At 32.9% G+C, this 26,307-nt stretch overlaps 1 long non-coding RNA gene across 1 annotated transcript; it reads right to left on the bottom strand.

Annotated features, from left to right (window-relative positions):
- Positions 1-1,911: 1,911 nt before the first annotated feature.
- LOC124895644 lies at positions 1,912-3,151 on the bottom strand. The gene is made up of 2 exons (XR_007051830.1): positions 3,078-3,151; positions 1,912-2,490 (listed from the first exon to the last, which is right to left on the bottom strand). It is a non-coding gene; the product is annotated as an uncharacterized LOC124895644 (long non-coding RNA).
- Positions 3,152-26,307: the final 23,156 nt, after the last annotated feature.

The following is a 26,307-nucleotide window of genomic DNA, read 5'->3' as shown; positions in this document are numbered from 1 at the left end:
TGTTCCACTAATCCAACAAGTTCAAGAGTGCAAGTCCACAGTATAAATTATTAAGAATCAAAATTAGTTAAATCGGCGTAGCTGAAAAATTCAACTTACTGATTACGTAGGAAATAGAAAAAGTTGAATTTAATTCAAGCACTTGACGATAAGGGAAAGCAAACTGAGTTGAAAAAGGAGTCCTACGTGAAGAAAGAGTTTCACTTGAGTATATCTTGAAGAGTCCTATATGTAAAAGGAGAAAGATTCTGAAAATTGAAGAAGTCTATGCAAGCTAGAAAACGTACAAATTGAAGGACTCTTTGGAGAGTTGGTTATATATCGAGGGAGTGACTCATATAGTTACACACGTACTTACAAAGCAGAAAAGGGAAATCGATAGATTGACTTTACGAAGTGCTACTCAATCACTGGAGAAATACATTTGAAGAACTTGGTCCAAGTATAGAATCTGGCTAAGAGTTTTAGTGTTGATTGTTAGGAGTTTTTCATTGTGCTGAACTATTAGTGTAATATTAGTTTCAGTGTGTTATAAACTGAATTAGGAGCTAGTTTTCGAGTTGGGGAAAACTCAAAGACTTTGGGAACACATACCTTGGGTGGTGTGTGTATAGTTATGAATTAGAGTTTATAATTTCTAGGTTAGAGAGTTGTAATCTGTTGTTGTTGAGTCTTATTGTTGTTTAGTGAAGTTGGGGTTACAGAGTTGTAATCATTTCCACGTAAAAAACTATTGTGTTCTTTACGTACTGTCTTTATTACTTTCACTTCAACACATTAGGCAACCCGTTCCATCTATAGGAAACTCTTACGTTAAAGTCACTAATACAGTAGGGCATGTATTCTAACATATACATTTTCAATTAATATGCGGAATATATTTCAGTCTTTGTGTACATAACACAAAGCTACACTTTAATGTCAAAACACTTCGATTACAAAATATTGGTGTAATATACCATAATAATTAAATTATAGTTGTAAATACAAAAAGAGTGAAGAAAATAAAATAATTTTCTTCTTGGCTGAGAAGCGGATATCTCGCTCTCTTTAGGAGATTCAAGCCTACTGCGGCATAATCTATTCCGATCCAGCAATATATCTCTAGACTTGTCCCCTCAATGATACAACAGTCCATCAACAATGTATAACTCAAGAAACTCCGGATTAGTTGAAGAGTTCAAAGCTCCACCATAAGAACACATTCTTTCAACATATTAAAACTCTTTTTGTATAGTGAATATAGTTGTAGACTTAAAATATTTCTTTGTCTCAACTCTCTCTTTTACTAATATAGTTACTCTTTTTTTTTATAGTGAATATAATTAGAGACTTAGAAATTTTCTTTGTGTCAACCCTCTCTTGCACTACTATATTTACTCTTATTATCTTTTTCTTATTCCAAAATATACTATAACTCATCTCCTTTCATGTACTTCGACACAAGAAAGAAAACACCATTTATATAGGTGTAGTATTCTTACATCTAGTAAATAAGGGAGTAATGGATATTAAGTAAGGAAGATGAATGTTTTAGCGGTTTCATATGTTATATGAGTTACAATATATAAATAGGGGGAATAATGGTAGAGGTTATGGAAAACTTATGGCCACATTCTTACAACTAACAATGGTAGAAGTTATGGAAAACTTATGGCCATATTCTTACAACTAACTCGTAAGATTAAAGACACAAAATACTGTGGTATAATGAACAAATAAAGTGTTAGAAGATACAAGAGTTATCAAAATATAATGACATCACTTTCTTCACTTTATGTCCATGCATTATCATGCAATTTAATTTTAATATTAAAATGCATAATAACACCAACACAAAACATCATCATTATAAAGTAACAAAAAATTTCACCAACATGTACGACTTGAAAGTTTATATACGAATTGATATTATTCAATATAAATTGTGAAAATATTAGAAGTAACTTTCCAGAAATGATATATAATTGATATTTTAAAAAAATAATATCCAGGAACAAAAATCATTAAAAAACAAGAAACGTTTTAACACTAGAATAAAATAGAAAATATAGATTCCAACTTAAGCTGGAGGTGCATGTTTGTGGCATGTTGTCTTATTGTGTCCCTCTTGATGGCAACTACTACATGTCTTTTACACTTGTCTTTGTTTGGTGCTTTTCATCTTTCAAGACATGGCCTTCCGATAGACCTTTTTGAATTCGATGGCAATACAATTTCATCCAATACTTCATGTGACATTTTTCACGTACTTTTACAAGGAAGAAGTTCAACTGGTATGGCATAAGTATCTCAAATTTTTTTATTGCTATAGTACGATACGCAATAGTTCTCGTCATATTGGTTTCTATACGTAGCAGTCATAGCATGAGAACATGCTATTTCATCTAATTGAAATCCTCCACAACTATATTTTCTACTTCAAAAACAAACGATGAATCTTTTAGCACCATCAATTACGGTATGCAAGAATTTATTAGATGCTCTTACCTACATTTATAATCAAGATTAATACTTAAAACATAGACCAAAAAATTTTCATCATAATCAGAAAATATGCCAAACAAACTAATATGAGAAAACATTTATAGTGTATTTTGACATAATTTTTAATCTAACAACAATCTGTAATGTAATGGGTTAAACGACTTACTGTCCTTTTCTGAGATAGCCAACGATTAGTAATGTAATATGAAGGAATTAACACACTTAACAATCAATAATCATACACTAATAAGGATGAAAGAACTATTTTTTGTGAATTTCTACCATATATATTCAAAATTCAGCATGTTAACATCACATAATTGAAAACAAATATAAAAAATAATTATAATTTTTTCCTGAATATTTTTTCAGACAATAATCAAATATTATATATTTCAAAAAATATTGAATGCAAAATGTCAAATTGCTAACAAGATAACATGCCTATGATATCCCATCTCCCTCCACGATGTATTAGAACTGAATGCAAATTATCACAATTCATATTATATGGCACGTCTTAAAATTTGCAAATTCACAAATTTGAATTTCCCATAAAATATTAAAACTTCTGTGGCCTAAAATCTCACCTAAAACAACAAATTTTTTTGGAAGTTTTTGATTGAAAAACTATATATCTTTGTAGAAAAAAAAATGAAAGTTGTTGAAGAAGGTGAAACAAAAACACATCTGGTTTAAAAGGAGGAAAAGAATGATTAAAGAGAGATTTTAGGGATAGATTGGGATCTCTTATTGACTGTCATCTATTTTAAAGGAAAGATTAGTTAATTTTTATTATATGAAATCTGCTATTTTCTTATTTAATTGGTCTTTATTTGATTATTTAGTAAAATAATTTTTTTAATGTTTTTTTTAAGTTGTTATAACTTGCAAACTAAAAAGATTGGATATAACATGCATTAAACAATATAATATTGTATATTTAGTTTTTTTCCAAAAATAAATGGACATGGCTTAACGAACATAAGTTTCTAATTACCTATTTTTCCAAAGCTTTAATTAATTACAATTCTTAGCCGCTAATTAAATACAATACATAGTTTCTCTATTTTATTTTCTTCCTTAATTTTCTTTCTTTTTTTCTTTTTCCTCTTTTTTTTTTTTTTTTACATTTCCTCTTTTTTTTTTATTTCTTTTCCATTTTTTTTTCATTTTTTTCTTTTCCATTGTTTCTTTTTTTCCTTTTCGTTTTTTTCCTTTTAATTTTTTCTCGTTTTAATATTTTCTTTCTTTTTTCTTTCTATTCTTATTGTTTTTTCCATCATTTTCTTTTTTATTTTTTATTCTTTTCCTTTTTTGGTCAGTTTTTATTTTTTCCTCAGTTTTTTATTGTTGTTGTAGTTTATATTTTATTTATTTTTATATTTATTTGTATTATATGATATATTTTAAATAAATTTATTACTTATAGTTGAATAGTTTAGTCGTGAATATGTATAATTTATTATTTGTATTGATATATCAATAAGTATATGAATTAATTATATTTTCTTGAGTCTAAAATATATAACTATGCAATGTGTCATTCAATTCAAATGTATCGTTAGTATTTGTATTTAAAATTTATCATTTGTTTTTTTATAAACAAGTATCATTCGTATGCTTATGGTTCAAGTTGCATAAATATGTATCATTTGATACAAATGTAATATTTGTATTTGTATCATTTAATATTTATATTTATATATAATTTATTATTTATATTTGTATTATTTAATTTGTATCAATGAATATAAATATTGTAGACACGTAATTTTGTCCCTTCGAAAAATCAATTTTATCTATTTTTACCTCACATTCGAAAAGTCAATTTTATCCATTTTTACCCCACCTTATCATACAATCTACTCTGGGTGATAATTTTTTCACAAAAGAGCAAAAATAACCAACTCTCAACAAATCCATAACACAAAGTAACAACCTACCCCTACCCCACCCTTACCCACGTACCCCCACCCCTACCCCTTTCACATTTTTCATCCTCACCTAATAGACTAACAATACACATGATAGGAACACGATATACACACAACTCACACACTCTCAGATGGGGGACACACCCATAATCGGATAGAAAAGGGAGGAGAAACAATAAGAGCAAGGAAGAAATTGCTCCATTATAGTCAACAACATACGCACACCAATATACACACACTCACTGTTATTCACACACATTCAAAACAGAGTTGAAGGGAGAGAGAAATTGGGATAGATGAGAGAACAAAGAGAGTTTGAGTGAGATTGAAAGGCAAGAAAAGGCAAGAGAGGGAGAGAAAGCAGATGGAAACTGACTTTTTTTGGTGAGTGCTCACCGAAAAATACAAAATTCGTGCAAACCCGACCTATTTTTCTTCGATTTATGCCATCGCCGAGCTTGCTGCTGAAGTAAAAAACAGTGAACCAACTCCTGAAATCCACTGAAAAATACCACCAGCCCCTTTACTCATTCTTTTTAATCGAGTCACTATTGGAAACAAAAAAAATTGATGGTAAAAAAACCTAAAAATTGATCGTTTGAGTTTATTCTGACAAGATTTTGCCAGAAATTGCATGCGGATCTCTTCGTTTCGTGAATTCTGTTTGGGTTAGCAAAAAGAAACAGTGAATGCTAAATCGATACTGAGGCTGGGTTTATTACATTGAGTTCTGGACCGAGAATTCGATCAGGGTCTAGTTGGAAGGAGCAATTACACTTGAAATCTTGAATTTAAGGTCCATTTCTCCTCTTGTTCTTTATTTTTATCTTGAATTTTATCATTGTTGTGGGTGTGAATGACTTGCATGTTTATCATGTTTGAATCTTTGTTGTGTGTTGGTTGATGTTGAATTTGGATGTAAAAAATTAAATTAATAGTCGATGAAATAGTTAATTTGAGAATGAAATTGGGAGGTGGGACTTGAAAATCAATAAAAGTGAATATTGTTTTCTTTGATTCATCAATTATTGTTGGATTTATATTGAATGTTAATTTTGGAGAACTCGCTAGTATCATGTTTTAGGTCGAAAGTGGATAGGCAAATCTTATATTTTAGGGTAGGCAACTCGTAGGATTCTATATGATCGAATGTGTGAATGTCTGTGTTGAGTGATTTCTCTACTTTTACCGCATTTCATCAAATGTATTCATTCATCGGGAAATGCCCTGAGGTCATATTACACCTATTCACTGGGAAATGCTCCGAAGTATCATGTACGCAAAGGTGGCTCGTGATCAAGGCCCGAAGCATTGGGTAAAGCATAGTTAGGATAATTAGAATAGTTTAGGTATACAACATTTTTATTTTGATTTGTAATAAATTGGACTGGACACTATCTTGTGATTTTTTATTGTTTTGGTTGTTTGTTTTCTTGCTTATGTGTTTTGTTGGTTTATACATTCCATAGTGTCGTACCAGCCGATATACTCCACGAAGTGACTATGGTCAAACTGCGAGACGGAAGGGTGCCTAATACATTTCCCTCGGTCAATAGAATTCCTTAATTAGAATCTCTATTTGTGGACCAGTTTTGAATGAGTCAAAAATTATTTTAAAAAAGGATTTCCAAAGGTGACTTGGCACACCAGATTTATGCCAAGTGGCGACTCTGAGTTTCGATTGTTAAAAGTCCTTTTCAAAAAAAACTTTATCTTTTGTCACTTAATAATAAAACTCTTTCGAACTTAAAGCCAAAATTTTTTGGTTAAAAAAAGGGTGTGACAAATACAAGTGCTAGTAGAAAGAAAATAATATTTTTTTAATTATTTAAAAATACAAATGATGTTGTCAACTACAGAGTCAAATACAAACAAATAAAAAAAATAAAACAAATGAAATTTTAAATATAAATATAATATGTGGTCAACTTACAAATACAAACGCAAAATAGTTCTTTAAGATATAAGTGCATCGATGAAAATAAAATACAAATACAAATACCAACAAAATAAAATCACAAAGTACAAATACAATATGCAGTCAATTATAAAGTATAAATAAAAGATAGTTCCTTAAAATACAAGTGCGAATTGTATAAAATATAAATGATAGTGTGAATTATAAAATACAAATACAAATGTGAACTATAAAATACAAATACAACTACAAGCGCGAACTATTAAATGAAAATACAAATATAGTTATACCAACTAATACAAAAATATAAATGATGGTTCGAATACAAATACGATAAACATTTGTAGTATTTTAGTTATCATCTATGACTTGTGCTCAAGTAGCTGTATTTTTCGAAAATACAAAAGATATAAAATAGAACAAAAAAATGAGAAAGAAAAAATTACAAAAAAAAGAAAAAGAAAAAAAAAAGAAAGAGAAATAGAAGCTAGTGAGAGAAGAGATAAAAAGGAATAAAATGAAAATAAAGAAACAAAAAAAATAAAAATAAAAAAAGGGAAAATGCGAGAAACATGAAAAAGAAAAAATACAAAAAAAAGGAAAAGGAAAAAAGGAAAAGGAAAAAAGGAAAAAGGAAAAAGGAAAAAAAAGGAATAAAATTTAGAGATAGAAGAGGATAAAAATGAAAAGAAAGAATCCAAAAAGAAAAAAGGAAACAAAAATAGAAAAAAAGTAAAAAAAAAAAAAAGAGAAAGGGAAAAAGCAAAAGAACAAATGACGGTGAATACAAATATAATGTTCGGTTATGATGTTTTCGTCATCATTCATGACTTGTATTCGATGTAGTCATGTTTTTTAAAAATACAAAAAATATAAATATAAAATACAACTAAAACAGAAAACAATGAGGAAGGAAAAAAAGAAAAAAGGAAACTTAAAAGAAAAAAAGAAAAAAGAAAAAGATGAAAAAGAAAAAAAAAAGAAAGAGAAGTCAAGGCTAGAGATAAAAAAGAGTGAGAAAAAAAAGAAAAAAAAAAGAGAAATAAAGGCTAGAGATAAAAGAGAGAAAAAAAATAAGAAACTAAAAAGAAAAAAACAAAACAGAAAAGAAAAAAACAAAAAGAGAAAGAGATGTTATGAATCTCTCCCTCTCTGTCTATATATATGTATGTATGTATATAAAAGCAAAACTAAAATAAGACAAGATGCTAAGTGGCAACATATTAAAATAACCACGTGGCAGTTTTTAGGAAAAAATTAAAAAATGTTTTAAGACAAAGTTAAAAATATTGTAATTGAAAGATTAAGTATTTGAATTTGAAATATATTATCTTAGTAACTAGAAATTCATAATTGCAGATATATATATATATATATATTATAATAATAATAATAATAATAATAATAATAATAATAATAATAATAATAATAAGCAATAAATAGTAGTAGTAGTAGTAGTAGTAATACACAAGTCGTATTGCTTTTAATTTGAAAAAATAACGTAGAAGTTTTAAGGACAAAACTTGATAATATTGTAATAAAAAAATTTAATTAAAGGATATTAAATATTTGTATTTGAGAATATTAAGATTGTAGAAGCATTAAAAAAATTTATTATCTTAAATTTAGGAATGCATAATTGAAAAGTACGAAATAAATTCTAACTATTTCATTTAATAATAATAATAATAATAAAATAAATAAATAAATAAATGAAGTCATAATATCAGTACATAAACTCTAACTATGTCAAAGTCTAACTATTTCATAACCATAATTGAATTGTCTTAAATAACTATAACTATTTCATAATTATAACAATCAATCAATAAATAATAATGTATTGTAGTAATAATTTATTAGTATATACGTGAGAATTTACATATTTAAAAGTAAAGTAATTAGAAGTAACAAACTATAAATTTATTTAAAATTATTATACTATTTATTTAAATTTAAATATAAAGATTAAAATTTCAAAATAAACCAATTCTACATATTTTGAGGTATGACTTCTTTTGGGAGTATTCTACATTTTTTTTATAGTTTTAAATTGTATATACAAAAATATAAAATTTCTTTTAATTAGTTTAAAGATTAAGAAAAAGTTTACTAAAAAATACTTAGTTTGAAAGTTTTTATAACATTTTTTATATTTTTAAATTGAAACTATAAAAGGATAAATATTATTTTTAGAGATATAAATTATTTAAAGTAGTAGTCTTTACATAAAGATAAGTTTTTTGAAAATTACTTTGTTGAATTAGTCTTAAATTTTTGAATTTCAAATGGAAATTAGGATTCTTTTAGCTTTCGAATTGAAAACAAACTCTATACTAGATAAAGTTGAATTTAAATTAACTCTTTCTATATAAACTAAATTTTCAATCAAACTTCTCATTTCATTCTTTAAATTCTTTTGAACTTATTCTTTAATTATTCAATCAAATTCGTTTATTGCTTATACCACATTTGTGGTTGGCGATATGCTTACATGAGAAAATTGAAGGAAAGGTGTCTTTTAAGTTTTGAATGAAGGATTGGTGACATTGACCAACTTAAAGGGTCAAAGATCATTAGGAAACTTGATTAAGTTAATTGTGGACTTGATTAATATTTTTAAAACTTTCTAATCTTTTAAAAAATACAAATCAACCCAACTCACCCCCCCTTTAATCCAAATCAACCAGTCTCTCTCTCGACAGCTTCTCTTAACTCTCTCCCAACCAACAGTTCTACAAACTTCTCCTTTCAATCCTCGGTGACTTCAACCTTTGACGATAAAAAGTTGGGCTTCGAGTTTCTTTTCAACTTCAATCTTCAATCGACGTGACAACCTTTCTCTCCGACCATAACAGCTTCGAATTCTTCATCGTTCCTTTTCTTCTTTTACAGGCAAAAATTTATGGCCTTTCTAGTTTTGAAGAAAACGAGGAACTTGAGCCAACTTCTCTTATAGTATTGGTTAACAATTTTAATATTTATTGTTTTAATTTGAAATGCGGTCTGAATAAAATCATAATTTCTGGTATTTCTTCTCTTCTCTTCTCTTTTCAAAGTGAATTATGATTTTTTAGTACTTTTTGCATTTTCTTGAAGTTTGATTTTCGTTGTTTGTATTTATACAAACAAAACAACGATTTGGGTTTATTTGTTCTGTTCTTGTTCTTGTTCTTGATAAAAATGATGATATTGCTATTTTCTGTTGAACAAAATTGTGCTACTATATTTTTCTCCAACAGATTATTCATCTGGTGCAACATATTAACCATCTGATGCAATAAATTTTTCATATAATACAACAGATCAATCATTTAATGGAACAGAGGAACCATCAGATTAAAATTTTAATGCAACAGATTAATCATCTGATGCAACAGAGGAATCATCGAATAAAAAATCTGATGCAACAGATTTATCATATGATATAACAGTTTAATTATCTGATGCAATAGATTAACCATATATTGCGATATATTAACCATCTGATGCAACAAATTTACTATCGGATGCAACACAGAAACCATCAGATAAAAAATCTGATGCAACAGATTAATCATCTGATGCAATGGAGGAACCATCGAATTAAAGATCTGATGCAACACATAAACCTCCAATTGGATAAAATGGTATCAACTCTTCCAACAGGATATGTCCAAGACTTAATTTTTCCAACTGATCATTCATATGCCGCGATAGACGACCCTTCTGTAAGAAGAAATCTAAACAATATTAACCATTGATAGCTGTTCTAATAGATCATTCATGTATTTTAATAGATGTGCGGCCTGTTGCACAGACCATTCATCTTTCTCAACAGATGAGTGATATATTTTGTATTGTCGCAACAGATTACTCAATCGTTGTTGCAGGTTAGTTAACTATTCCAACAAATCACTCATATGTTGTAATATATTATAGAACATTCATCCTTCTCTACAGATGAGTGATATATTTTGTATTGTCATAACAAATTACTCAGCCATTGCTACAGGTTATTTAACTATTCCAAAAAATCACTCATATATTGCAACAGATGATGTTGCAACAGATGTGTGATCTGCTACAGACCATTTATTTTTTCAACAGATGAATAATATATTTTGTATTATTACAATAGATTACTCATCCGTTGCAACAGGTTATTTAACTGTTCCAATAAATCCCTCATATGTTGCAAAAATGTGTGATCTATTGCACAGACCATTCATCTATCTTAAAAGATTAGTGATACATTTTTTATTATTGTAATAGATTACTCATCCGCTGCAACATATTGGTTATATACTGCAACAGATATACTACCAAGTGCAATAGATCAATGATCTGTTAGAACTGTTATTTTACTGTTTGCTTGTTTGATTTACTGTTATCCTTTTTTTAACGATGCATTAATCAACTATAATATATTTTTTTATGTTCATGTTAATTTTAGATAATATGGCTCCCAAAAGAATAAAAATCGAATCAAGTCCAAGTAAAGGAACAAGTGAAGCAGCTAGGCTACATCCACCACTCTATGAGCTTGCTTAACAAGTGTTATCTCAATCAGGAGCAGAATACGATGAGCACAGGAAGGAGAAATATTTCAAAAGAGATGATCCAAATGCTAATAGACCTTCCACCAAAGAGTTGGTCAAAACCTTCAACATTGATCATTATTCTGTGAGAATGCAGTGCGATGGTGCCACAGATTTAATGGGTGATTTCGTGGTTAAGTCAGTCATGGAAAAATCTTTCGACGCCTTCAGAAAAATACTTCGAGAATAAAAATTGGATGCTTATTTCAGGGATAGCTGCTTTGGAAAATATCTTGATTTGTCGGAGGACAACAATGCTCATTTCCAAATAAAAATGGTATATGAACTTCTCAAGCATAGTTTTATGTATGAAAACAAAGATAAGATGGATGAGGTGTGGATAAATTACTGTGGCATGCCTGTTTGTTTTGGTTGGAAGGAGTTTGCCATATTTACTAGACTAAAATGTTATCTTTCTTCTCAAGTTATACCTATTCTAATCCAAAAAAGCACCCCGCACACCCGAAAAAGGCAAAGGCAAGTCATGAGATCGTGATGACCTGGTGTCCGTTGTTGGTCCAAACTTCAAAAACAAAAGTTTAGTAGAAGCATTGAAAGGTAAATGACTTTCAAAGAAGCACAAATAGTCATTGTTCTTGGTTTAATTTGAACATAATATTCTTTGGGCGAGAGATGTTAATAACAACATAATCGTCGGTTTAATAAAGCTCTCCGAGGATCTTAAGGAGTTTAACAACTATCCTTGGGGTTATGAAAGCTTCAAAATGACTGTCAAATATTAGTTGACTTTGTTAGCACCAAAGACAGTCAACTTATATGGCTTTCCATGGGCTTTCATGAAAAATATTTCTTTGTTTTATTATGATATAATTTATTTTTTTTACTCAATAATGGTTTTGATTTATTGGCGTTATTTTATAGGCTTGGGCGTTTGAAGCCATTCCTTATTTGAGACAATAAGCAAACTACCAGGAAGAAGTTTCTTGTCCAAGAATCTTGAGATGGTTGTCGGCCAAAATCAATAAAAATGCAAAATTTCTTGATCTCTTTAACCCCCCAAAGGATGCAGTAAGTATAATTATAATTAAGTTTTTGTTTTAATTAATAATTTTATTGAATGATCTAATCATCATTCTAATATATGTAATAATTTGTGTTAGATTGTGCATTTGTCACTAGTTCTAACCAATCGAGAGTTGAAGATGACATTTTTTCTTACTTTATGGCCTGTGTAAATTATATCAAACCCTAAGGTCATTGATAGAATAAAAATAGAATTGTTTGGAGCAACAACCATTACAAAAAAAAACAACTTTGGAGAGTAGGCTTGTTGTTGTTGATGGTCTTAGTAGTGATGGAGCTGTTGGTGGTGGTAGTGGTGCTGCTGTTGGTGCTAATGATGCTTCTCTTATAGTATTTAAAATAAACCATTATGAGTATGATCATACTGGTTATACAGATTTTGCCTCTCCCCCCAAATGTTCTGCATGCAAATGTCAAGACTGCAGGGCTAAACATGATGTAGTGATTAATGCTATTAATGCATTAACTGCTTCTGTAAAGGAATTGATATCTAAGAGAGGTATCATTTTATTAAAGAAGATTTTATATTCATCCACTCTATTAGAGATTAAGGCTAAGAGGAGAAGGAAATTTATTTCCAATGCATTATCAAGCATCCTAAAAAGTGAAATTGCAACTCCTTTGTCTATGTGTTGCACTGAACAATGTACAATGTCCAAAGGAGAGTAGCACGAGATGAAGAAGGTGAATATATATGTCTGTTCCAACTAGCAAACATACACATATCTGTTTCAACAGATGACACATCTGCTGAAAATTATCAAACATATATATAGAAATATATTGCAACAGTTGACTAACTTGTTGCACCAGATAAAGTATCTGTTGCAACATATGTCTCATCTGTTTTAGCAAATCAAATATATCTTTGCACCTCTTTTATTTGTACCAACAGATGTCCTATCTACTGCAACAAATGAGTCATATGTTGCAACAGATGGTTTATTCATTGGAAATTATCATACAATTCTTCCTCATGTAGAAATTTGTCCCGATAATTGATTCATTGTCGCAACAGAAATATAATCTGTTTGGGATAGTTTAAAATAGGAGAATGACCTGTTTGATTTGCTAGAACAAATGAGTTATCCTTTTCCACTTTGTTGTATCTTCGTGATTAGTATTGACCAATTCTAGCTTTCCAGGTGGATGTAGAAGCTACTGGTGAATAGCATTGATAATATGCTACTCTTTTTATGGAAATACGAAGAATAGAAAATGCAGAAACCATATGTAAACGACAATAAAGATCCACGACGACCAAGGTTGAATTCCACAGCACCTAATGAAGAAAAACTTGTTCATATTGAGTAGATCTTTATAGCTTGAGTCTGTCAAAGTAATAACCCGACCCCTCCTTAGGAATCCTTGGCATCAATACTTAAATTGTTGGTGTATTTGTTGAGATTTGTACCCATAACAATTTTTTTACATTTCATTTATTCATTGATTTACTTTAGCTAATTTTTGAAGGCTTCAATTTATTTTATTTTATCTATGAATTTTATTTTTTTCCTTAGATTTGAACTTATTAATTGAAATGGAATACTAGATTCAAATATTACAACAGATAATCTATCTATTGCAACAGATGACACATCTGTTGAAAAATATCAAATAGATTTAGACATATATTGCAACGGTAGTTAATTTATTAGAATTTATCAAACAGGTCTTCCGACTGTTGCAATAGATAGTCTTAGATAAAAACATCGACATAATGTAATAGATGACCAACCTATTGCAATAGATAAACTATATGTCAGAACAGGTAGAATATCTATTACAACGGATGGAGAATCTGTTACATTATAAAAATTCAACTTTAATTGGACATAAATAATTGCCACTACATGTAAAAAAGTGAAAGTGAATTAAAATAAAAAAGGCAAAACCCATCGACAGTGTTCAGTTCAAAACATCTAAAATAAAATAGGCATCAAGTAGACAGTGTTCATTTTAAACACGTAAAATAAAATAGGCATCAAATGTGTCAGTTTGGTGCTTTTTTACTTGTTGGCTGCTTGCATGTAATTTACGCATCCAAGGCTCGTTGAACCCCCATTTTTGCTGACTTGGCGTCTGATTTGGCCCCCAATGGTTATTTTCCCCCATTGTCTTATATATTCATCTTCTTCCTAAAATTTAATTTTAATTTCTCAAATCTTCATCATCATCATCATCTTCTTTTTTACCTATTCAAATTCTTCAATTTATTTGCATTTGGTCTTTATTTTCTTCATTTTTTTTATTTTTTTCAACCGAGCTTGACAATGTCGAGCGCATCTTTCACTTTTTTTTGGAATAAAGATTTTTGATATTGTAAGTGTGGTCATGAAGATATATTGAAGACTTCTTGGACTCAACAAAATCCAAGGTGTAGTTTTTTTACTTGTAAAATTTCAAAGGTATATTTTTTTTTATTTAATTAGTTGATTAATTATTGACTTGTAATTATTTTGTAACTGTTTTCTTATTTTTATAAAAATTGGGTGGATGCGATTACTTTGATTTGTATGAAGAACGAAACCCTTCACAAGCAAATCGTTTAATCTGGGGTTTGTTGAACAAAGTCAAGGCTTCTGAAGAGAAACAAAATCGAGCAAGAAGATACTACATTATTGCCGTTATTGCTACTGGTTTGGTGTTGTTAGGCACATCGATATTCAAGCCTAATTGCTGAAATTTTTATGGTGGTGTATTTGCTACTAGTTTGGTGTTGTCGAGCAAATGGATATTCTAGAGTAATTATTAGAAAATATCAAACAAATTTACGCATATGTTGTAAAATTTAGGTCATCTGTTGGAAATTATCAAACGGGTCTTCCCACTGTTGCAATAGATTAGATAGAAATAACATCGCCATAATGCAACAGATGACCAACCTATTACAATAGATAAACTATCTGCCAGAACAGATAGAATATATTTTACAACATATTGACAATCTATTGCATTATAAAAAACTCAACTTTCATCAGAAAAAATTATTGCCACTACATTACATGTAATTTAAAGTAAAGTGAAGTGTGACTTGAAATAAGAAATTGTTATTTCACAGGCTCTTTATATACACAGGATCCAAGCATCCAGTTAGTACCCCATACGCTCAGTCCTCTTGCAGGTTTGCCACAGCGTTGTCGCAGAGAAAGGTCGTTGGCTCAGCCATTTTTGTGCTGGTCAACGAACATCCAATGTGTGCAAGATTGTGCGAGCCACATGTATAATCGGTATTATTTTTTGGAAGGTTCATGCCCTTGTTTCGACCTTTAAAATCCCATGATTTCTTCATCAATACTTCTTTTGGCAAATAATTCATCAGTTTACTCTCCCTCAACAAGATGGGGAACAACTCCATCAGTGGCTACACGTGGAAAAAAAGATGGACCTCGTCGATGGCAGGTACGTTGTAGTCATAAAATTTGATCCTTACCTCCTCGAGTAGTATCTCAATATCCCGATAATGTATGCCGTCCACACTAATAACTATAAGAATCATCTTTGCCTCGGTCTAGCTCTTGCTGTGTGGATTTGGCCTCTCCCCTCTAACATATTTTATCATTTATTCTTTTTCCTAGTCCAATGTAGAAACTAAGAAATCAAATCTCGTGCCACAGTCTAACGCAACATTATTAAGTTGATCGTACTTATCCTTGAGATTCTTGCAAAATTTGAGGTCCATTATCCTATCGGCAGCGTCATAAGCTTCCAGGTACGTTAATTGCCTTTTCTTCATGAGGCAGAGAATTTTGTCAACATGTTGTGATATAAGAAGTCAATTTTTAAATAGGTTAGTACTTGTAAAGATGCAATGGATGGTCCATATGCTACATAGGGTTTCTAAATCAAAAATCCAATGCAACTTATGCAACATATGGATAATAAGTTACAACAGAACCACTACTAGTTGTACCAGAATACCCAGCTGTTGTAAGAAATTTCACATATGTTGCATAGCTTCTTTTTCATGGGGTAGATTATAAGTCCAGGTTAGGAAAAGTACACTTGCCTTATCCTCGTACCACATACGCATATCTGTCATAATCTGGAAGTCTTGGGGGGAAAAAGGGAGGCTTGGGGTAATCTAGTGTGCCTGGCTTAGCATTCTTGGCCTATCGCAGATCCCTCTTCTCTTTGGTACCAAGTTCTGCATATATGTCCACCTTCTTGAATGGCCCCTGAATTTCAACTACTTTTGGAGAGAGAGGAGTTGCAATTTTTTTTATTTCTGATCGAAGAGTACGTCTTTAATTGCTCTTTTCTTTCTTCTAACCGCCGTTGAGGAATGTATGGCTCCCTTACCTTCTTGGATGGTATGACAGCCCTCTTGGATTTGAATTCCTTGACAGCTTTAGAGATAGCCTTTACTTTTTCAAAGAGTTTATCCTGGTTGTCTTTGTACTCTTTACATTCGCAACGAGAACACGAGGGTGAAGAGGGACCTGTGTAAGGGTGAAAAGGGATGTTTTAAAACATATTTATTTTTTATTGAGCATCAAAATGCTCATCATCATGAGTGGTAGTAGCATCAATATGCCTACCACCAACACCAACAACTCCACCAGAAGATGCACCCGGATCTGCCTTGGTAGGTTGGTCATGAAGAGCCTCAATTTTAGGCTGAGCTTGCCTAACTGCTCTTCTTATGGCTATTGCTCCAGCCAATTCCTTCTTTATTAACTCTACAATTGGGTCTGCTATAGTATCAAAATGACCTAGAGTAAAATAAGAAGTCACCACCGACTCCCTTTCAGCAAGCACGATCCATGGGTGCATAACCTATAAAAAAGACAGCTATATTTAAATAATATAATATAATAATTTTCATATGATATAAGTGCAACTAGTTCAAGACCATTCACACGTAGCCAACATCAGGAGTTACAAAAACTCCAAGCATGTTCATGCAAATGGCCATGTGTGAGTGTGTAATTAATTCATGAAAGGGATTACATGTTTTGAAGTGTGAAGAGGGGCTTTGAAGTGTAATTTTATTACACTCTAAAAAAAGTGTAGTAACACTTTTTTTTAATTACACTCCAAAGCCACTCAACACTAAGGCTAGAATGGTTATTTTTATTTTATTTTGTGGAGTACTATAAATAGACAATAATAGGGCTATTTCTTGGACTTAGTTCATTCCTATTATTGGAGAAACACAAGTCTTGTAATATTTTGAGAACTTCTCTCTCTTGTTCTTGAGAGTGAACCCAAAACTAGACCACAAAGTGTAGTAACACTTTTGTTGTTCTTTGGCTAGAAACTTGGGGGTATTGAGGTTCATGAGTTCCTCTTGATTTAAGTAAGAATTTAGTGTAAATATCTTTCAATCTTAGGGTCCTAATATTCATGTTAGGGTTTTTAGATTCTAGGATATTTTTTGTCAAGTTACTATCCATTATTTTGTAATCTTGTTGTTTGTATCTTGATATAGTGAAACTGTGTGGGCCTCTTTCGATTCACTATAGTTATTGCAATCTTGTGTTATTTATCTATCTTATTGAATATTATCGTTGTTGCCTTGAAAACCTAGAGAAGTTAAGCGGGGCCTTTGATTATATAGTGATATTATTCTTGTTGTTCTCTTGATTCTTTGTTGTAAGTTTAATCTTTTGTATCATTTGGTATCAAAGCTCAGGGCTTGGTTTCGTTCTTACAAAACCAATCTTGGGAAGCTCTTACCAAAAAGTGTGTTCTTGAACATTTTGGTCGAAAATTAGTTGTAGATCTACAAAAGATTTTACTTGTTTAGTTTGTTTCTTGTGTTGGTCTCTTCCTCACCAACACAAAAAAAGTTTCTAAATCTAAAGTTGAGCTTAATAAGAAGAGACTTGTTGTTGTGAAAACTTGAAGTGACCTTGAGTTTGACTTGTGTTGGATATTGGAGTGCCATTGTGGTGTATTATTGTTTTGTTCTTGAAGGTGTTGATGTTGTGTTCATCTTAAAAGTTTCTCTTCATCCTATGTCTTAAAAGAGCAATAGATCCAAAAAGGTTGCAAGATAAAATTAAAAAAGTTGTTTATGAGAAGACTTGCCAACATCACCTTTCTAGACTTGACAACCACTATTCCCTTTAAACAACCTTGTTTTGTGGAACTAGTAAGGTCAAACATCACCTTTTGAGTTTGAAAAAGTTTAAAAAAAAAGTTACAAAACTTTATGTTTCCCTCCTAGTAACAATTCATCCATTACACATGATATAAAGGGACCAAGGCTTCAAGTTGATGAACAACGTATGTGGACCCGTAGCCAACGACATGCTACCACATCACCCTAGTTACTTTTCACATGATAATTAAGCTCAAATTTTGATGTTATAGTTTCTAATTATTGATTCCTAGTTTCATCTAATTGACTTAAGAACTAATTAACAAACTAGTACATTCCTACTAGCTTGTCAATTAGTTCTTTGAAGCTTTATGTTTGTGTCAACGTTTGTTTGTGTGCTTTTATCATTTGAATACGTTGTAAATCTTGGTTCTAGTCCGATGAGAATTCTTTGAGTTTCAAACAAGAATCCATTCCGAATAATAGCATACTCATACCTTAAGGATTCACGGGTTACTAGCCAATCTACAACACTTGTGGAGCTTGAGTGGGAGTGAACCCAGAGAGTGTGACTGAGGAGAGGTTTTAAACTAACTTGTGTTTTACTTGTGTAGGTGATACCTTGAAAATGGAGGGAACCACGTCTCAACCCATGGATTTTAATGAAATTGAGAATATGAGGGTCACTCTTGAGGCTATGACCTAAACTCTTGAAAGGTTGGGTATGGAAGTGGGAGCCATAAGGGGAGAAATAACGACTATTAGTGGGAGGTTATAACAAGTGGAGGGTCAAATAAACTCTCACCCTTCTACCCCTCGACATGTTTCCTCAAGTGGACATAATAGAAATTCCTCCGCCACCGTTACTCCCGAAACATGGCCACAATTTCCAAATCCTTCACTAGCTCTACTAAATGCCGCAAGCCAAATGACCCATAACCCCGTAACCCGAGACTCCAATATACCAACCCATTCCTAAACTCCTCAAGTTTCACAAAAAGGACTTGGGTGTCCAATACCTCTACTAAATCCAAACCCTCTCTTTCGAGCTCCACTAAACCAAATACCACCACCTCTACAAAATACAATTTCGTCCACTTTGAGGAATATGGTAAAGTGGATTATGAAGGGTATGGAGACTTTGATGAGGCTTACATGAGGGAAGAGGAGATAGGAGGGGGACATGTGGATCCAAGAAGATACCGAGGGTATGAATAAAGGATAAACCGACACCAAGAGATAGACGTAGGCATTAATACCATCAAATTGAGCCTACGTATCTTTAAGGGTGAAAGTGACCCCAAGGTTTATCTTTCTTGAGAATCGGCGTGTGATAAAGTGTTTCAAGTGAATGATATCTCGGAAGAGAAGAAGAGTTGTTACGCCATGCTCACTTTGAAGGTTATGCTAATATATGGTGGGAATACGTCAAACGGTTTGGTAATGAGTCGATTGATGGACAACCACCACCATGGTTTCGGTTGAGGTATATAATGAGGCAACAATATCTTCTCGAAAGTTGCTTTCTAGGTTGTATAATCTGCGATAAGGGAATCGAAGTGTGATGGCATATTATGATGAGTTTCAACAACTCATGTTGAAGCTTATCATCGTGGAGAACAAATTAGTCATGACATCATTCGATTCAAGTGTGGGTTAAACAAAGAGATCTCCACTCATTTGACATTTCATAATTTCAATACCGTCGAAGGTATTTTCCAAGCAGCTCTTGAGATGGAAAGGGAACTTAAAGAGAGGTCGTCGTTCAAAGCGAAGGGACAATCGACCTCGGGTTAGCCAAGGGAAAAGGATATGGTTCAATCCTCTTTGATTTAGCCCAAAAATAAGGACCAAACCACCCTTACTAGGCTTCCCGATCCTAAAATAGTCCCCAAAATTCCTCCGAGGCAAGAAGTTCAAAAGTATCCTTATCCTAAAGGTAAGTGCCAAGGTTGGGGGCATAAATCCAACGAATTCCCTAACCGACTCAATGTAATCCTAAGGGAAGGTAGATTGTATTTCTTTGGTGAAGAAGTGGGTGTTGAAAGAGAGGAAAATAAGGCCGAGCCTCAAGATGGAGAAAAAACTGAGGGTGAGCCACATAATGATGATGATGGGGAAAATGTTTATCTGCAAGAAGGAGAGTGTGTTATTTTGAACTCTGTACTGAGGCGTAACATGATTAGTAAGGGAATAGATGATCCTATCTTAAGGGAGAATCTATTCCATACTAAGTGCCTTGTGAAGGGCAGTGTGTGCACTTTGGTGATAGATAGTGGTAGTTGTGCAAATGTAGTTAGTGTTGCTATGGTAAACTTTTTGAAATTGTCTACTACACTTCATACTAGCCCTTATAAGTTGAAATGGTTGAATGAATATGATGAATTGAAAGTCATGAGGCAATGTGTGATACGATTTAAGGTAGGAAACTACCATGATGAAGTGCTTTGTGACGTAATACCAATTCAAGCGTGTCACTTTTTGTTAGGTAAACCTTGGCAATATGATAGGTCTACCAAATATGATGGGATGTCTAATCGATATACATTTGATAGAGATGGCCGAAAGGTCACACTTCATCCACTTTTGCCTTCACAAGTGAACGAGTTGCATCAAAGGATGAGGGAATTGAAAGAAAAATGGAAGAAATCCGAAAATAAAGAAAATGAGGGGGAGCCCGTAGGTGGGGGAGTGAAGGTATCCGGGGCTGCCTCAACATCAAATGGAAAAGAAAATATGGTGATGTTGGTTAGAAAGAAGGAGCTTTTCGTGGATCATGATGAGGACACACCTATGCTTCTTTTGGCACATTGTTTTAACACTAACCCCATTAATTCTTCTATTTCTCCTTTGATTTCTCTTGTGTTGTAGGATTATGAAGATGTTTTTCCCAAAGAACTTTCGCAAGGGTTGCCCCCACTTCGGGGTATTGAGCATAAAATTTACTTTGTACCGAGCTCACAATTGCCAAATAAACTGGCTTATAGAAGTAACCCTATGGACACCAAAGAACTACAAAGAAAAGTTGAAGAACTTCTCAACAAAGGGTACATCAAAGAGAGCATGAATCCATGTGCGGTTCCGGTATTATTAGTGCTAAAGAAAGATGGAACTTGGCAATGTGTGTGGACTGTTGAGCCATCAACAAGATTATGGTAAAATATCGTCACCCTATTCCTAGATTAGATGACATGCTTGATGAGTTGAATGGTTTTTGTATATTTTATAAGATATATCTTCAGAGTGGTTATCACCAAATTCGTATGCAACCTAATAATGAATGAAAAACTGCCTTCAAGATCAAATTTGGTCTCTATGAATGGATAGTTATGCCATTCAGCCTAACCAATGCTCCAAGTACTTTCATGCTGCTAATGAATCATGTGATGAAGCCTTTTATTGGAAAGTTTGTTGTTGTTTATTTTGATGATGTCTTGGTATATAGCAAGTCCAGAGATGAGCATGTATTGCATTTTAAAAAGTGTCTTTGATGTGCTTAGAAAAGAGAAGTTGTATGCCAATCTTGAAAAGTATTTCTTTGGTGTTAATGAATTTTTTTTCTTGGGTTTTGTTGTTAGTTCAACAGGGGCCAAAGTGGATAAATCCAAGATAGACGCTATAAAAAATTGGCCAATCCCACAAACCGTTGGTGAAGTAAGAAGCTTCCACGGGTTGGCTAGTTTTTATAGAAGGTTTGTCAAAGGATTTAGCACCATAGCCGCCCCCTTGATCGAGGTCATTCAGATAAACCAACCCTTCAAGTGGGGTGAAGAGCAAGCTAAGGCTTTTGGAGCTTTGAAAGTTGTGCTCATTTTTGCGCCTTTGTTACAATTGCCCAACTTTGATAAGACGTTCAAAGTTGAATCCGATGCTAGTAAAGTAGGCATATGGGCTGTTTTGATGCAAGACTTAAAACCTGTTGCTTATTTTAGTGAAAAACTCAAGGGTGCTACTCTAAACTACTCCATGTATGATTTAGAGTTGTATGCCTTGATTAGAGCATTAGGCAATTGGAAGCACTACTTGTGGCCCAAGAAATTTGTGATCCGGACGGACTATGAATCCTTGAAACACTTACGGGCACAAGACAATCTTAACAAATGGCACGCCAAATGGATTGAGTTTCTAGAAACCTTCCCTTATGTTATTCAATACAAGAAGGGTAAGGACAATGTGGTTGTCGATGCCTTGTCTAGAAAACATGTACTTGTGTCCACTTTATCTTCAAAGTTAATGGGTTTTGAGAGCCTAAAGGTATTTTATCCCGAGGATCCTCACTTTGCTTATATATTTAGGGAATGCAAATAATTGGGTAGGTACAAGTGGGTTTCGGATAGGGTTTTAAATCCCTATGCCAAGTTTGATGGTTACTTGTTTAAAGGTAGACGATTGTGTGTACCTTCTAGATCTTGAAGAGAGTTGTTTGTGAGGGAAGCACATAATGGTGGTCTAATGGGTCATTTTGGGATTGACAAGACCCTTGGGATATTGGAGGAGCGATTCTATTGGCCTAGAATGCACAAGGATGTGGCTAGGATTTGCGGCCAATGTGTAGATTGTAAGGGAGCCAAGTCTCGGCTCCTCCCTCACGGGTTATATACCTCGCTTCCTAATCTTTTACATCCTTGGGTTGCTATATCTATGGATTTTGTGTTAGGATTGCCGAGGACTAGATGAGGTAGGGGTAGCATTTTTGTTGTAGTTGATCAGTTTTCTAAGATAGCATACTTCATTCCTTGTTCAAAAGGTGAAGATGCGTCAAGTGTGGTTTCTTTATTTGTTGAAAATATTGTCAAATTGCATTGTGTTCCAAGGACCATTATAAGTGATAGGGACTCTAAGTTCCTTAGTCACTTTTGGAAGTCAATGTGGGGTAGGCTTGGCACTAGATTACTATTCTCTATACCTTGCCACCCATAAACCGATGGCCAAACCGAGGTTGTAAATAGGACTTTGGGTTCTATGTTATGATCAATGGTTAAAGTCAAAATGACTTCATGGGAGAACCACCTACCTTTGGTGGAATTTGCATATAATCGGGTTATACACTCAAGTATGGAAACGACTTCCTTTGAGTGTGTATATGACATCAACCCACTCACCCCTTTGGATTTAACTCCTTTTCCAAGTGATATTATGATTATCTTAGATAGAAGCAAGAAGTCCGAATACATGAAGAAATTGCATGAGAAAGTGAGGCAAAAGCTTGAGAAGAAAAATTAAGAGATTGCTAAGAAAGCAAACAAGGGGAGAAGAAAGCTTATTCTTGAACTGGGTGATTGGGTTTGGGTGCACCTTAGAAAAGACCGGTTTCCTTCACAAAGGAAAACCAAGTTGATGCCGAGGGGTGATGGTCCCTTCCAAGTACTTGAAATAATCAATGATAATGTCTACAAAATTGACCTTCCTCCAGAATATCAAGTGCACAATACCTTCAACATATGTGACCTCTCTCCTATTGCCACGGTTGAGGATGAACATCCACCAAATTTGAGGACAAATTCCCTTCAGGATGGAAAGCATGATACAAGTGCAACTAGTTCAATACTATTCACACGTAGCCAAGCTAGGGAGTTAAAAAAATTCCAAGCCATGTTTATGCAAATGGCCGTGTGTGAGTGTGTAATTAATTCATCTAAGGGACTCCATATTTTGAAGTGTGAAGAGGGGCTTTGAAGTGTAATTTTATTACACTCCAAAAAAAGTGTAGTAACATTTTTTTTAATTACACTCCAAAGCCACCTAAGACCAAGGCTAGAATGGTCATTTTCCTTTTATTTTGTAGAGTACTATAAATAGACAATAATAGGTCTATTTATTGGACTTAGTTCATTACTATTATTGAAGAAACACAAGTCTTGTGATATTTTGAGAACTTCTCTCTCTTATTCTTAAGAGTGAACCCAAAACTAGACCACAAAGTGTTGTAACACTTTTGTTGTTCTTTGGCTAGAAACTTGGGGGTCTTGAGGTTCATGAGTTCCTCTTGATTCAAGTAAGAGTTTGGTGTAAATATCTTTTAGTCTTAGTGTCCTAGTCTTCATGTTAGGGTTCTTAGATTCTAGGATATTTTGTGCCAAGTTTCTATCCATTATTTTGTAATCTTGTTGTTTGTATCTTGATATAGTGAAGTCGTGTGGGCCTCTTTCGATTCACTATAGTTATTGCACTCTTGTGTTATTTATCTATCTTGTTTAATATTGTCATTGTTGCCTTGAAAACCTAGAGAAGCCGAGTGGGGCCTTTGATTCTCTAGTGATGTTGTTCTTGTTGTTCTCTTGATTCTTTATTGTAAGTTTGATCTTTTGTATCATCATAGTTGGGTTATACACAGTCAACTTCTGCAATAAATTAACAATATGTTGCATCAGATTACCCATTGTTACATAGTTTGCAATAGATGGTTAAAATCTATTTGAGCCGGGTTCAGAGAACTAGAGCAACATAGGGATAATCTGATGCAAAATATCAATCATCTGTCGCAACAGATTACCAATCTGTTGCACCAGTTGCACAAGACAGGTAATCTTTGGGTTACATGTTATGCAATAATGATCTGTATGTTGCAATAGATTAACAATATGTTAATTAGATTATACATTTGCTGCATAATTTGCAGTAGATGGTTAATCTTTGTAGAGTCAGATTCAGAGAACCAAAGCAATAGATGGGTAATCTGATACAAGATACCCATCATCTGTCGCAACAGATTATCCATTTGTTGCACCGATTGGCACAAGACGAGTAATCTGTCATAGCAGATGTCCCATCTAGTGCATCAAATATAACATCTATTGCACCAGATATAACATCTATTCAATATCTTTCATTAAGTAAAATTATTTTACTTAAAGAAGATGTACTGCATCATCCAGAGGGTTAAAGAGATCAACTTCCTTAATTTTGGTGTTGTTCTTTGCAGCCAACAACCTAAACATCCTTGGATAAGAAACGTCATTCGAGTAATGTATTACCTATTTTCGGAGGGGAGGAATGACTTCAAATTCCCAAGCCTAAAAAAATGTAAAATGGAAGCAAGCAAAAAAAGTCATAATAACTATATTCAACATAAATTAATGGATGAGTAAAAATAGTGATTAATTTTACCATGAAAGCCCAAGGAAAGCTGTATAATGTGGTCGTCCCTGAGGATAGCTTTGTCAGTAAATATTAGATAGTCAAGTAAAAGTTGTCATATCCCTAGGGATAATTGTTGAATTTATTAAAATCCTCAGCAGGCGCCTACAAATCATCTTCTATGACTTTGTTGACGTCTCTTGCAAATATAACCGAATGGGCAAACCAAACTAAACACAATTACTCCCTGTACTACTTTGATATGGTTTTATCCATGAGATCTGTCAATAAATCCGATGTTTTGTAGCCACGTCGAGCAATGTCAAACAACCCATTTATTTTTTTCTTGCATTTTCTTGCCTTGGATCTTTTGCGGGGTGTTCCCTTGGCGATGGGTAGTTCTTCTGGACGATGGCATCTGAAGACCGTCACTATGGCAAACTCTTGTAAGCCAAAACAAACCGGCATGCCACAGTAGTTGATCTAGATTTTATCCATCTTTTTCCCCTCCTCCTTCAAATCTTTATCATCCCTCACATACTTGATCTTGTGCTTGAGAAGACCATATAAATGGGTAGAGGGGAGGTCCTCAGGTAGCTCAAGAAAGCATCCAAAGCAACTCTTCTTAAAATGTCTATTTATGTTTTCATTCTTTATAATTTTCCTAAAATAAATAAAATTTCTCCCCATCTAACATTTAAGGACAAGTTCACCAGTTAGTTCTTCTTTTGCTTTTGGGTCATTTATCGACATCGCAACTTGAAACCTGTCAATACTAAAAGTTTTGACAGGATTATGCTGGGATGTCGATATTAATTCACGCCTCATTGGTGATCCATTATCATCATGTTGATGATCAGCCTCTTTCTCTTTCTAACTCTCTAATTCCTTCTCTTTCTCACTTTTATGTTCTTCATCACTATCTACAGACCCTTGTCCAACTCTCTCAATATTTTTTTATATCTCTTCTTAGCTTTACTTTTCCCTAACTGAGATTATTCAGGAAGCTCCTCCGAATCCTTCTGTACCATAGCCTTTTTTTGGGTGGTAAGACGTTGATCCACTTTCACTTTCTTTTCTTTTGGGAGAGTTGTTTTACCTACACATAATAGAAAAACAAAAATTACATTACAATTGATGTATACATAAATTTTAAAAAATACATTACAAATACCACCAATACCGACACACCAACAGCCACTACCACCACAATCA

The sequence above is a fragment of the Capsicum annuum genome, unplaced genomic scaffold, assembly GCF_002878395.1.
Source record: "Capsicum annuum cultivar UCD-10X-F1 unplaced genomic scaffold, UCD10Xv1.1 ctg83355, whole genome shotgun sequence".
Taxonomy (NCBI): domain Eukaryota; kingdom Viridiplantae; phylum Streptophyta; class Magnoliopsida; order Solanales; family Solanaceae; genus Capsicum; species Capsicum annuum.
The sequence above is the reverse complement of the archived record's forward strand: the minus strand, read 5'-3'. Positions and strand labels throughout refer to the sequence as shown.